Source organism: Chenopodium quinoa, unplaced genomic scaffold (genome assembly GCF_001683475.1).
Source record: "Chenopodium quinoa cultivar QQ74 unplaced genomic scaffold, ASM168347v1, whole genome shotgun sequence".
Taxonomy (NCBI): domain Eukaryota; kingdom Viridiplantae; phylum Streptophyta; class Magnoliopsida; order Caryophyllales; family Amaranthaceae; genus Chenopodium; species Chenopodium quinoa.
This window is the reverse complement of record NW_018744835.1, coordinates 548,450-561,494: the sequence shown is the minus strand read 5'-3', so window position 1 is coordinate 561,494 and position 13,045 is coordinate 548,450. Positions and strand designations below refer to the sequence as shown.

Here is a 13,045-nt window from a genome sequence, read left to right as displayed (position 1 = left end):
TCTTAAAAAATCTATCCAAAATTTGCTTACTTAGTATCATATGTGTCACAATAATACTTAATTTTCACCTATGTGGCGTGACACTTGGCGAATAACCGGAATGCCAAGTGTCGATGTCTCGTGGCCTGGTTGCGAGACCGGCTTTATATATTAGTGACTAGTTTTGTGCCCGGGCGATGCCCAGATGGTTGATAAAATTTTAAGATAACATTATACTTGTGTGAATGTTAAATATGGTCAAATAATTCGTTCTGATAATGTAGAATATTTAGACATACGATATCATATGGCTTATATTTATATAATAATACTTTTTGTAGTTTTGTTTGTAAATAGATATCTATGTTATTATTGACTTTAAATTATTTTTATTGAGCTTAAATTATTTTTACCGAATCGAAAGTATTTTTGCCAAACTAAAATTAATTTTACTGATTAAAACTTATTTTTACTGATTAATAGTTTTTTAAATAAATTAAATAACAATTCAAAAATAAATTAAATAACAATGCATTTTGTATGCGGCTAGTCACACCATCTAGCCGAACAAAAATAACCTATAAAACTGACCGAGTAACCCGTGTAATACTAATTGAGTAATCTCTAACACTGACTAAGTAACCCCTATCTATAACACTGATTAAGTAACTACGATAATACTGATCAAGTATCCCCTATAGCATTAACGAAGTAACTCTTGTAATAGTTGGTGACACCATTTGGCCAACTACGTATAAAAGTTTGTGATTAAATATATTATAAATGGATCTTATTTTAAAGAACTTTTTAAAACGAATTTGATGGTGGAAATAGAATTGAGTTATAAAATAATTATTAAAAGTTATGATTAATTTTGGATATATGAAATATTAGAATTCTATCAATAATAAAACTCTATACAATAGTTTTATCTCAAAAATACCTATTTATCTCCTACGTGGCGCAACACTTAGCGAAAAAGTGGAATGTCAAGTGTCGCTATCTCGTGGCCTGGCTGCGAGACCGGCTTTATTTATTAGTGATATATGATATGATATGATATTAGATTGGATTGGATTAGGTTGAGTTTTTAAAAAAAATAGGATATTCATGTCGTATTGGTTTATAGAGGTTTGTATCCAATTAACAAAATGCAAAACCAAATCTTTTCTAGAAGTCTAAAATTATTTTTAATACTCTACAAGATTTAATAAAATAGTGAGTACAATAAACTAATCCAATAAAACTATTTTAATCCTCCCCTACCACATATTTCGGGCTTAAAAACCATTGCAGGTCATTTTTTAACATATTTATTAATTACATTAGTGAAGAAAAAATGTCATTGTATCCAAACTACCAAAATCTTATTTGGGTTTAATTTTGGAAAAAGTTTGGATAAGATCGGACACAACTTTTTAAAATCGAATTACAATTATGATCGGATTAAATTTGGCTCAATTTCAACCCGAATATCAAATAGACATACACTCCCTAATCCAAAGTCTAAAAGCATAGTCAGTCATGGGCAGTTATTTTACTTCGTAAATCAATTTTATCCATTTTCTCACCTATGTGGGGGGAATCCCTCTCCTAACAAAGGAGGGGGATGAGTAATCAAACCCCTGTCACACGCGGGCCAAGGGGGGAGTGGGGAGTGGGGGGGGGGGGGGGTTGGGGAAAGAGATGGAGGGACTAACTATCTCTCCATTCCTCATTCCTCAGTATGGAATCCTATATATTGTAATATGATGTATGCAATTATATAACTTTTTTTGTATCTTCAATTTATAAATGTGATTAGTTTTGTATGGAAATTTTTTAATTCAATCTAATAGAATTGGAATAAGGGGAAAATGGTGTGCAAATTATTATTCAAACACAAATTCTTATATGTGGCAAGTCACATCATTAGTTGATGGTGTGGTCATGTCACATATAAGCAATTAATTGAGCAATGACGATTACGACTTACGACAATGATCAAATAGGGTTTCCTTGATGGATGAAAGAATTTTTGCAATGAAAATATGAGATTATTCTTATAAACAAATGTATTTATTCACTTATTCTTTTGATAGTCAAAACAAAAGAAAAGGGTTGGGGTTACTCCAAATCTCCAATGAACAAATAGGATTATTTATTTTTAAATAATTGATGTTAATCATTTAATATATTAGGGTTATTCTTATGCACAAAATAAGGTTAATTATCTTTGTAAATAATTGAGTCTACACATAATATGATTAATGGTTAGTCTTAAAACAAATGTGCTAGCAACATACAAGAGTTATCTTATTGTTATTCAAAATGATACGGTAATTACAAAGAAATTTTCATAGTAGTTTAAACAAAACATAAAAATAATTTACCATTATATATTGACAAAGAAAAGAAAAAAAAAAAATTCCAAAGACGGTAATTTAATACTACCTCCATCACATATAATGTGCAACTTTTGAATTTTTTATATCTCGTCACAAATAAACCCAAAAGCTGTACATAATATGCAAAATAAGTAGTAAATGACACATGAGATGTTCTTGTACGTAAACGACTACTCCTTCCTTCCCCTAATACAAAGTCTTTGTTGATTTTTGCGCAGGAATTAAGAAAGTTGTAAATTCTGCCATAAGTCATATATCATATATAGCGCGGGAATCTGCCATAAGTCACACATGATATATTGTGCTTGGTAGTGATTTAAAATATATGATTAATGAGTGCCTGAGTGGGCAACTTAAAACAACATACTAGTTTGCCCCAAAATTTTATACTTGGCATTGAAATTTTAAAAAATACTCCTATGATCAACGGCGTAATTTCAAGATACTCATTTGGCTAATGGAATCTTTCATATAAGATTATTCTACATTTTTTTTAGTAAATGAATGATATATAGGAAGTTAATAAAATATTTTGGTCAAATTTTGTTTATGGTATTTTAATAAATTAATATTTTTAATTAAATATATATATAGGAAATATTTGTTTTAAAAATCACAAATTTGGGCCATTTTCTTTTAATAATACCTACTTTTGATTATTTTGGAATAATCTCAACTTTATGGTGCATTTTGGAAAAAAATTTTTTGATAACAACAACAATAACAACAACAACAACAACAATAATAATAATAATAATAATAATAATATGTTACCGGTTGGGGGTCCCCTTATTTTACGTGTCGAAACATATGCTCTGCTTGCTCTAGGATTTTTGTCGGAGATATCTATGGAGATCATGATGTAATACCCCGTATTTTTTAAAGGCATTTTCTAAATTAAAGAGTATTTAGTCTCGTATTTTCGACGTATTTTCTAACTTAAGAGTATTTCAGTTTTGGAGCCAAAATGATATTTGAATTTTGGCGCCTAAATCATTTATTTTAATTAAATGGATAAACTGAAAATTTTATAAATAGTATTTTGATTAAATAAATAATAAAACAAAACTATATTAATTAATAAAATTAGAGGCATTTTAGAATTTAAAAATCTGATTTTTAAATATAATTTCGGATTTTCCCAATAAAATCCAATTTTACTTAATACCTTGCTAAACTAATTATTTTCATGAAATGAAATTAATTTCCTAAAACTAAATAAATATCATTTTCGAATTCTTACAATTAAAAATCTGATTTTTCTCTAAATAAAAGTATTTTCATAAAATAAAATTAATTCCTAAACTAATGAAGCATATTTTCGGATTTTTATACATTAAAAATCTGATTTTTATTTGCTAAATTAATTATTTTTATGAAATAAAATGATTTCCAAAAATTTATCAAATAATATTTTAAACTTTATATAATTAAAAATCTGATTTTTATACCTTAGTATTGTCCAAATTCGGCCACCCTAATAATCTAGCAAGAAAAATTGATTTTATTCTTATTAAATCTTTAGTTTTTGACAAATAAGTTATTTTATAAAATCCCTAAACTAACATGATAGGTCCGGAAATATTGAGTACTATTTTGCTCAATATTTTTGGCCATTCATGGTTTTTCTACAAAGATTTAAAATTATTTTATTAAAAATAAAATCTTTAAATTTCTTTACTTCCATTCTTAAACCTAAAAATATTTTATTCTATGTCATCCTTGCACCCCAAGCTTAAAAACTACCAAATGGAATTTCATGATCAAAAACTTCCATAATTTATAAACCCTAAAATGCCATAAACCCATCCCCTAAACACCTATAAATACCCCTTTCATACACCCCAAAAATCACACCAAAAACCTCAAGAATTCTCTTCTTCTTTCCCCTCTTCCTCACGGTTTTCCTCCTCTTCCTCCTTCCATTTTTCCGGCCACCGGCGACCACCCTCACTGGCGACCACCAGCAGCCGCCAGCAGCCGCCACTCCAACCGGCCACAACCACCCTTGCACCTCCCTTGCATTAGTTCCTCCACCTTCCTTCAATCCCTCCTTTTCTCTTAAACTTATTTTATTAACCATTTTCTAAATACTATTTCTTATACAAATTAATTTTATAAAAACAGAAAATTCTTTAAAAACAGAAAATTATTTTATAAAGATAATTAATTCATGCACATATAGGGTAGTTTAATTAAATTGTTGTGTTTATTTGATAACCTTATATTAATTAAGGTTATAATTATGTGTAGGGTGTTCGTGATTTAGAGAAGTAGTTGCGAATCGCTCGTGATTGATCAAGGTACGTTATGTGGTTTAATACCTTCGAAAGTTGATTAAGAAACTACATTTTATGATCGTATGAAAGTATAATTTATTCCGTATGAAATTTTATTTGTGAAACTATAATTTATATTCCGTATAAAACTATGATTTATTATGAGACTATAAATTATTATGTTCCGTATCAAATCATATTTTATTACATTTCGTATTAAATCATGTTTTATGTTTCGTATGAATTTATGATATTATGTTCCGTATTAAAATTATGAAATTTTATCGGATTGAATTAAATGATTTGGATTTAAATCAAAAGGGCCTTAAATTGTGATTGGAAGTTATTGGAAATGATTTGCAAGTTATGTAAGTGTGATGGATTTTTAAAGAAGAGTTTTTAAATAAATCAATCGATGTGTTGAATCCCACTTAGGGAATGGTTTAGAGAAGACTATGGACTTTGCATGACCTAGTCTTTCCTCAAGTTTGGCCTTTGATTATAAAGTAAACCACTTGGGGGGTGTGCACACTTAGTGAAGAATTGGTTTGGTATGAATCGATTGAGTTTTACTTTAATTAAAAGAATTGAATTGAAAAAGTTCTATTTGAATACGGCATTGGTATTTCTTTTATTAATTAAACGTAAATGATTTAAATTACGTTTTACTTATCTTCCACATGACTTACTTAGCATACTTGCTAATATGTGCTTTTGTTTTGGCTTTGCCCTGTTTATCATTTATGGTAAACAGGTGAATTTTTCAGGTGGAAATTGATTGATGCATACAGGAGTCCACGGGAAATTTCACCTAGCTAGGAAAAGTATGAGTCATTTTTGTGTCACGAATTATGAACGCATTTTTATTATGGTTATTTAATAAAGAATATAGTTTTTCCGCTGCAAAAGTATTTTGTATAAGCCTTGCGTTATACGCGGCGGTAATACGCCCAAGCCTATCTCTACGGTATTTATACGTATTTTTCTACAATTTACGTAGAGGGAGATTTGGGGGTGTTACACATGATGTGTCATGTGCTGGTATTGTTGGCAAACACCAACTTAATGGTGCTCGTGACACCCTCGTCGATATTTGTTATCGGTCTGGGATATCCGCAGGCAAGGAGGTTGACATTGGGCTATATGGTGGGCAAGACAAGCCTATTCGGCCTGCGGATATGTTACTCTACTAATGGGATAGGGGACTAGATGTGTGTGTTGACCTGACTGGGTCATTGCCCTTGTAACAGTCTGCGATGTCTGATTTCGTACCTGGTCGTATGGTGAAAGATGTGGCTCGTCGCAAACGTTCCAAGTATCAGGCTAAGTATGAGGCAATTGGTTATGGTTTTCTTTCTTTCTCCTTTTCTTCATTAGAAGAATTAGAGACAGATATTGTTGCTTTGGTTAAGCGGGTACAAAAGTTCTCTCAGGCTCAGAATATCGGGGCTAGAGCAGCAGCCCACATCTTTGTTACAATTAGCTTTGCTATAACTAAAGGAGTGGGGACTCAAATTGTTTCTTGGCTAATTCCCACCAATTTTATGTAAATCTTTTGAGTTTATAATAATAACAACAACAACAACAACAACAACAACAACAACAACAACAACAATAATAACAATAACAATAATAATAATCATATAATATTAATGATAATAATAATAATGATAATAATAACAATAATAATAATAATAATAATAACAATAATAATAATAAGCCTTTCAAACTCTTCAATGAATGATTAAAAAATAAATTACTCAAAGTAACACCCTAAGCAGCGCCCAGGTCACACAATGGGCCTTGTGCAATTCAATTTATTTTTACTGAACTAAAATTATTTTTACTAAACTGAAATTTTTTTTGTTGAACTTAAATTATTTTTACTAAACTGAAATTAATTTTACTGAACTGAAATTATTTTTGCTGAAGTGAAATTATTTTTATTGATTCTCTATTATATTTCTTTTTAAGTTTACTGATTATTACTAAACTGAAATTATTTTTTACTAAACTAAGATTATTTTGAAGAACTAAACTTATTTTTACCGAACTGAAATTATTTTTACTGAATACTCCTTAATATGAAACGTTTCCCTTATGCACGTATGCCAATGAAAAACTTTGACTAATACTATCTTTAATCATCAATAAGTAAAAATTATAACAATTGAATACTAATAAACTATTCATTGAGATGATTCCAACAAGTAACCACAAGATTATATTTATTCTTTTGTATAAATCACAAACACTAGTCAAAGTGAATTAGATGAATAGTGCAAAAAGTCAAAACGTTTCATTTATTTAAACACGGAGTGAATATTATTTTTTTAAGGTGAAGTGAACAAGTTCTAATTAGATCTCTTGTTAGTTTTAATTTTGATTTTCCTCCAATTATGACTGTGAATTGTCAATAATGGGAATTAATTGAATGATCAATTTTATGTGAAGTTTTCTGCTTCAATATTGGCAATTGTATATTAGTTGAATCCTAATGAAACTTGCAAGCTAAATATATTGATTGATGAAGGCAGATTTAAATGATTGGAAAAATGGAAATTAAAAATCCAACCTTCGCATTTTCTTCTCTAAAAAATCCAACCTTAAGTTTATTCCACAAAAATCCAACATTTATACCCCATCTTCACCAACAGATCCATTACCTATTAAATTAGGTAAACTTCCTACTTTTCTTAATTCATCCGGTTTCTTCCCTCCCTTATTTATTACTGTTGCAGGTAGTTAATGGCTCATTAATTCACTCCCTCTCCCCTGTTCTGTTTCTCATCTCTTTAAAAGTCTTCCCCTCCAATCTAATTTTCTGCATCCTCTTCAATTCCATCTTTGTGCTAGTAAATTTCTTTCTTCTCTCTTCTTGAAATGGCAAGTCATCTATTTGTTGGCTCTGGTTCGTCTAGATCTAGGTCGAAGGGAAATGCTTCCCCTTCACAATTGGTGTGCTACCACAACGAGATTGCGCCATTAAGGATTATTCGCTATGATGGTCCAACGAAGGGGAAGATATTTTATGGATGTTCCTACTGGCCTGTAAGTGTGCGAGGTTTTATAAAGGATCCACTAAAACTTTCAAGCATTTCACATTACCAACTCGTGCATTATTTGTGTAGGATGAATAAAGAGCTCTTATAAAGGATCTAGTTAGAGTAAATAGTATTGATTTTCCATGAATGTTTTGCACATCATTTATGTTCACAACTCAATTTTTATTGATCCAATATAAATATAGGTGTTAGAATCTGACCCTGATTTAATTAAATAATAATTCGAACAAAAATTCAATTGCTTGGAGACTCAAGTTTCATTTCTACCAAAATCCTACCCAATGACCCGAACCAAAAGGATAATCTTCAAATGCAACCAATATTCCCAAAAGTTAACAAAAGGTTTTAAGATATTAATAATAAAAACTTTAAAAAGTTGAGCACGCATACAATATACATGTAAATGTATTATTTCCTCAGTTTTTTTATTAGTTAACACATTTTATTTAGGGACGTTTATCAATGCATATTTTCAAATGTAAACATCTTTAATTACGTATTAGCAAAAAAAATAAAATTTTGATATCGGAAATTAGACGTTGAGACGAAACTAACAAGACTTCACACGACTATATTTTTTACCTATCACTCAATCACAAAATAAAGTCAAAGTAAGTTATGCAAATAGTGCACTGCATAAAGGCAAAACGTGTTAACTAAGAAAACGGATGTAGTATGTAATATGATTGTAGTATAAATGTATTAATTTTTTTTTTCTTTTTTTGAAAGAAATGTATTAATGTATAATACTATAAATAAAGTAAAACTACGTGTACCATGTGAGCTACACACTAAATTCGTCCATAAATGAGGCCTACCACGTGAGCTACACACTAATTTTGTTCTTAAATGAAGGCCAATATTTTTTTAATGCTTGGTGAGGGTTATCCGCCATGTCGGTAAAGTTGATTGTTGGTTCCACGTGTACTATGTGTGCACATTTCCACTCTAAACAAACCAAACATCCTTTATTTGTTTGGTTTTGGTTCCACTCTAGCATAGCTACAATTGTTTAGTGATTGGTGAAGTCATCTAACTACCTTCGTTTTGCTGAATCTTACTTAGTTATCATACGTGTGGATACTTTTCTACTCTGTTTTAAAAAAGGAGAGATATGATGAATAAGAAATTTATTAGATAAATTGAGCTCCACAAGGTGGGTTTGTGAATGATAAAAAATAAATAGAAAGTTATCATAAAAGAAATAAAGTAAAAGTGAGTAGAATTTAAAAAAACAGATGAAAATAAAAAATAAGTAACCTTAGAAATATGGAGAGAGGTAGTATTACTTAATGTATTATACACTTTGTCGCTTTTTATTTATTTGCTCTATTTTTCGAGTGCAACTAGGCACATAGCTGCTATTTATTTGGGATGCATATAGGAGGGCTAACTAGTAAATTCACTTAATTTTTGTGATTTTTTTATCGTTACAGTTAGGGTTGAGCAAAACTATCTGAAGATCCGAAAATCCGATGATCCGATCCGCATTCAATCCGAAAATTTTGAATAATTGATCCGAATTTGATTTCGGATTGGATATCCGATCCGGATTTTTCGGATATCGGATATCCAAATTTTGGATTTCGGATATCGGATATCCGATCCAATATCCAAAAATCACTTGTTTTTCCATTTTTATTTCTCAAATATTCTCTATTTCACAGCCTTCTCAAAAAAAGGGGGGGGGGGTTGGAGACTGAAACCTTAATTCCCTAAACGGAAACCCATTTCCCACCGCTCACGTCTCTTTCTCTCTCCTCTCAAAGTCTCAAGGCTCTCAGATTTCAGTCATCTCACTCCCAAATCGAGTGCGCTCCTCTCAAATCTCAGTCATCTCACTTCCAAATTGACTGCGGTGACGACGGCTTCTCCATTTCTTGGGTTCTTCCTCTCTCTTCCTCATGACTTCTTCCTCTTCAATAAGTTTCTTCCTCTTTTTGATCCCTTATTCATTTTCTCCTCTTTTCGCTCCCTTAGGTCATTTGATGTTGATTTTTAATTTTATTTTGATTTTGATTTCAATTTGTTAAATAAAGGCTGAACTTCATTTGAGCCTTCTATTGTTGATTTCAATTCGTTTTTTTTAAGTATAAATTGTTGATTTCAATTCGTTTTGTAAGTATAAATATAGGTTGATTTTTGTTCAATTACTAGTTCAATTAGCATGTGTTCATACTGTCAATATATTTGATTAGTGACTTAGTGTTCAATTACTGCTATAGGCTGATTTTTGTTCAATTACTAGTTCAATTAGCATGTGTTCATACTGCCAATATATTTGATTAGTGACTTAGTGGCATTAGTGTTCAATTTTGTGGGTTGATATTTGATTGTTCATTATAATTAGTATGCTTTAATATTTAATTTTTGTGGGTGAATATTCTACAATTTGTGGGTATTTAAATTCTGAAGTGGTCAAATGTTAATGCTGTGTTGTAGATAATGGATGATCATGATATTACTGCTGAAAGTGCTGCCCCAACTAACCCGTCAAGTGAGGATCCCTTGACTTCAAGTGCTGCTGCTGTCGAGCCTGTTGGAGATCAAAATCCACCACCAACAATTCAGCAAAAAGACCTTCAACTGGGACTAGTGATGATGTAGGAGCTGAAAATAAAGGTAAGAAAAAAAGGTCTTGGCTTTGGGATCATTTTGAGTTGATAAAAAGGTGGGGATAAAAGATCAAAATGTTTGTATTGCATGTTGATGTTTGTGGTGACTCTAAAAGTGGTACAAGTGTTATGAAAAATCATCTTTCAAGGTGTAAGGATTATCCCCCTAATATTGAGCAATCACAAAGGCTTCTTGCTTTTTCTAGTGAGCAAAGTCAACAAACTTTAGTAGATAGTATAGGTGATAATAAAAATGTGAAAAGAAAGGGAAATTAGAATTTTGGAAGTTTAGGCAGGAGGGTGGTCGAAAAGCTTTTGCTAAAATGATAATAATGGATGAATTGCCATTTAGGTTTTCTAAGCGTGAGGGATTTTGCCATTTTATGTCTGTTGTTCAACCAAATTTCAATATTCCCTCTCATTTCACAGTTGCTAGAGATTGTTATCGTGTGTTATTGGATGAAAAAAAAAAATCTGAAAAGCTACTTTAGCAAGTGTTCTTCTCGTATTTGTCTCACTACCGATACATGCCTCTTGTCAAAATTTGTCTTACATGTGTTTAACAGCCCATTTTATTGATCATAATTGGAACTTGCACAAATTTTTTTTAAATTTTTGTCCAATTAGTGGCCATTCAGGTGAGGCTATTGGTAAATCGGTTGAAAAATGTTTGCTTGAGTGGGGTATCACCAAGGTAATGACCATTACCGTAGACAATGCAAGTTCAAATGATGTAGGGGTTCAATATTTGAGGAGGAGGTTGCAAAGATGGAAAGATGGAACTATTTTAGATGGTAAATTTGTGCATATGCAATGTGCAACCCACCTTCTTAATTTAACAGTGAGGGAAGGTTTAAAAGAATGTGATGAATTAATAAAAAGAATACGTAATGCTGTGAGATTTGTTAGATCTTCCCCTGCTAGATTGCAAAAGTTTCGAAATTGTGTTAATCAAGAACAAATTGAATCAAAACGTCAACTTTGTTGGGATGTTGAAACTAGGTGGAACTCCACTTATTTGATGTTAGAATATGCTATGGTTTATCGAAAAGCTATTGATTTGTTGGAAAATTTTGATGGTGGTAAATTTCTTGCTGAACTAACAAACTATCTGGTGTTCCTACCGATAACGATTGGGATCGTGTTGCTTCTTTGCTTCCCTTTCTTAAGATATTTTATGATGCCACTTTGAGACTTTCTGGATCTTTGTATGCTACTATTAATGTGTATTTGCTTGAACTTGTGACAATTTGGAAGATGATTAAAAAAAAGTGTGAAAGTGTTGATAGTGGTGAGATGTTAATGGCCTATGGGATGAAGAAAAAGCATGAAAAATATTGGGAAAATGTGGATAACATTAGCTTGATGTTGTATGTTGCTGTTGTGCTTGATCCTAGACGCAAAATGCATTATGTGAAGTAGGCTATTAATGATCAATATGACTCTGTGAAGGCTGCAAAATTGCATGATATGGTCATGAATACTTTGACTTCGTTCTATGAATATTATGCTTCTTTACAAAGTCAAAGTGTGCCAAATGTTTCTGAAAATATTGATTTGAGTTCAAGAGACTTGGAAACTTGTAATGATTGGCATGATGTGGTTGATTATGAGTTTGAAAGGGATATTGGTGGACAAACGATTTTTGATTAAAAAAAGTGATTTGGACAAGTACTTAATGGATGATAAAGAGCCTATCATGGGTAAGAATTTTGATGCATTGGGATGGTGGAAAAAGGGGTGGAGCTGTGAGATATCCTATTGTTGGTCTTATGGTTAGGGATGTATTAGCCATTCCGGTTTCTACGGTTGCATCCGAATTTGCGTTTAGCACCGGTGGAAGAGTACGTACTTGATGTGTTTCATAGTTCTCTTTCTTCATATATGATTGAAGCTTCGATATGTGCACAAGATCGGATGCGTAGTACATGTGGTCCACTTATGATTGAAGAAAGTATTGATGATATTCAACAAATTGAAGAGGGTAATACTTTTTTTAATATCTATTATTATTTATTCAAGCTGGAATTTACAAAATGTTTCTGTTTTTTTTCTATTTTATTTTCTGCAATTATTTGTATGTATTTATTGTATAACTTACTATTTTTTTTTTAAATGTAGAGTTGTCTTCTCTTGTTGGTCCTCCCTCAGTCTCTGTCGTCGATGATTATTTTTAGAATTAGAGGTAATACTGTTTTATTGGTTTGTATTTTTTTTTTTTTGAATGTTATAGTTTCTGCATTTTTTTGGTTTTTTTTTTTCTTTTTTTAATACTTTTATTGTGTTATATTTTCTGCATTTTATTGGTTATATTAATTGTATAATTTACTATTTTTTTTTGTAGATTTGTCGACTTATCGTCTCTTCTTGATACGCGGTTTCCTCGTTGATGATAATTCTTAGTATTAGATTGAATGTTTATGTATTTTTAATATTTGGACATTGGTTTGTTTATTTGGACTTTGAACATTTCTTTGTTTTGTAATGTGACAATTAGTATGCAAGTTCTCTAAAATTTCTTTATATTGTAATATGTTATAATTAGTTGGACTGCAGGTTTTTTTTAGTCACTTTGTGAGTTTGTTCACAGGTTATTCAATCAGTCACTTTGGTTTGTTCAGGTTATTTGATTACTTAAATTATTCAGGTTATTTAATTATTCAATTTGTTCAGGTTGTAATTTTCCTCTAAAGACTAAAACAACAAAATAACTAAAATAT

The 13,045-nt window shown here is 30.9% G+C and overlaps 1 long non-coding RNA gene across 1 annotated transcript; it reads left to right on the top strand.

Annotated features, from left to right (window-relative positions):
- Positions 1 to 11,861: 11,861 nt before the first annotated feature.
- LOC110704343 lies at positions 11,862 to 12,848 on the top strand. Its single transcript, XR_002507913.1, has 2 exons — positions 11,862 to 12,309; positions 12,447 to 12,848. It is a non-coding gene; the product is annotated as an uncharacterized LOC110704343 (long non-coding RNA).
- Positions 12,849 to 13,045: the final 197 nt, after the last annotated feature.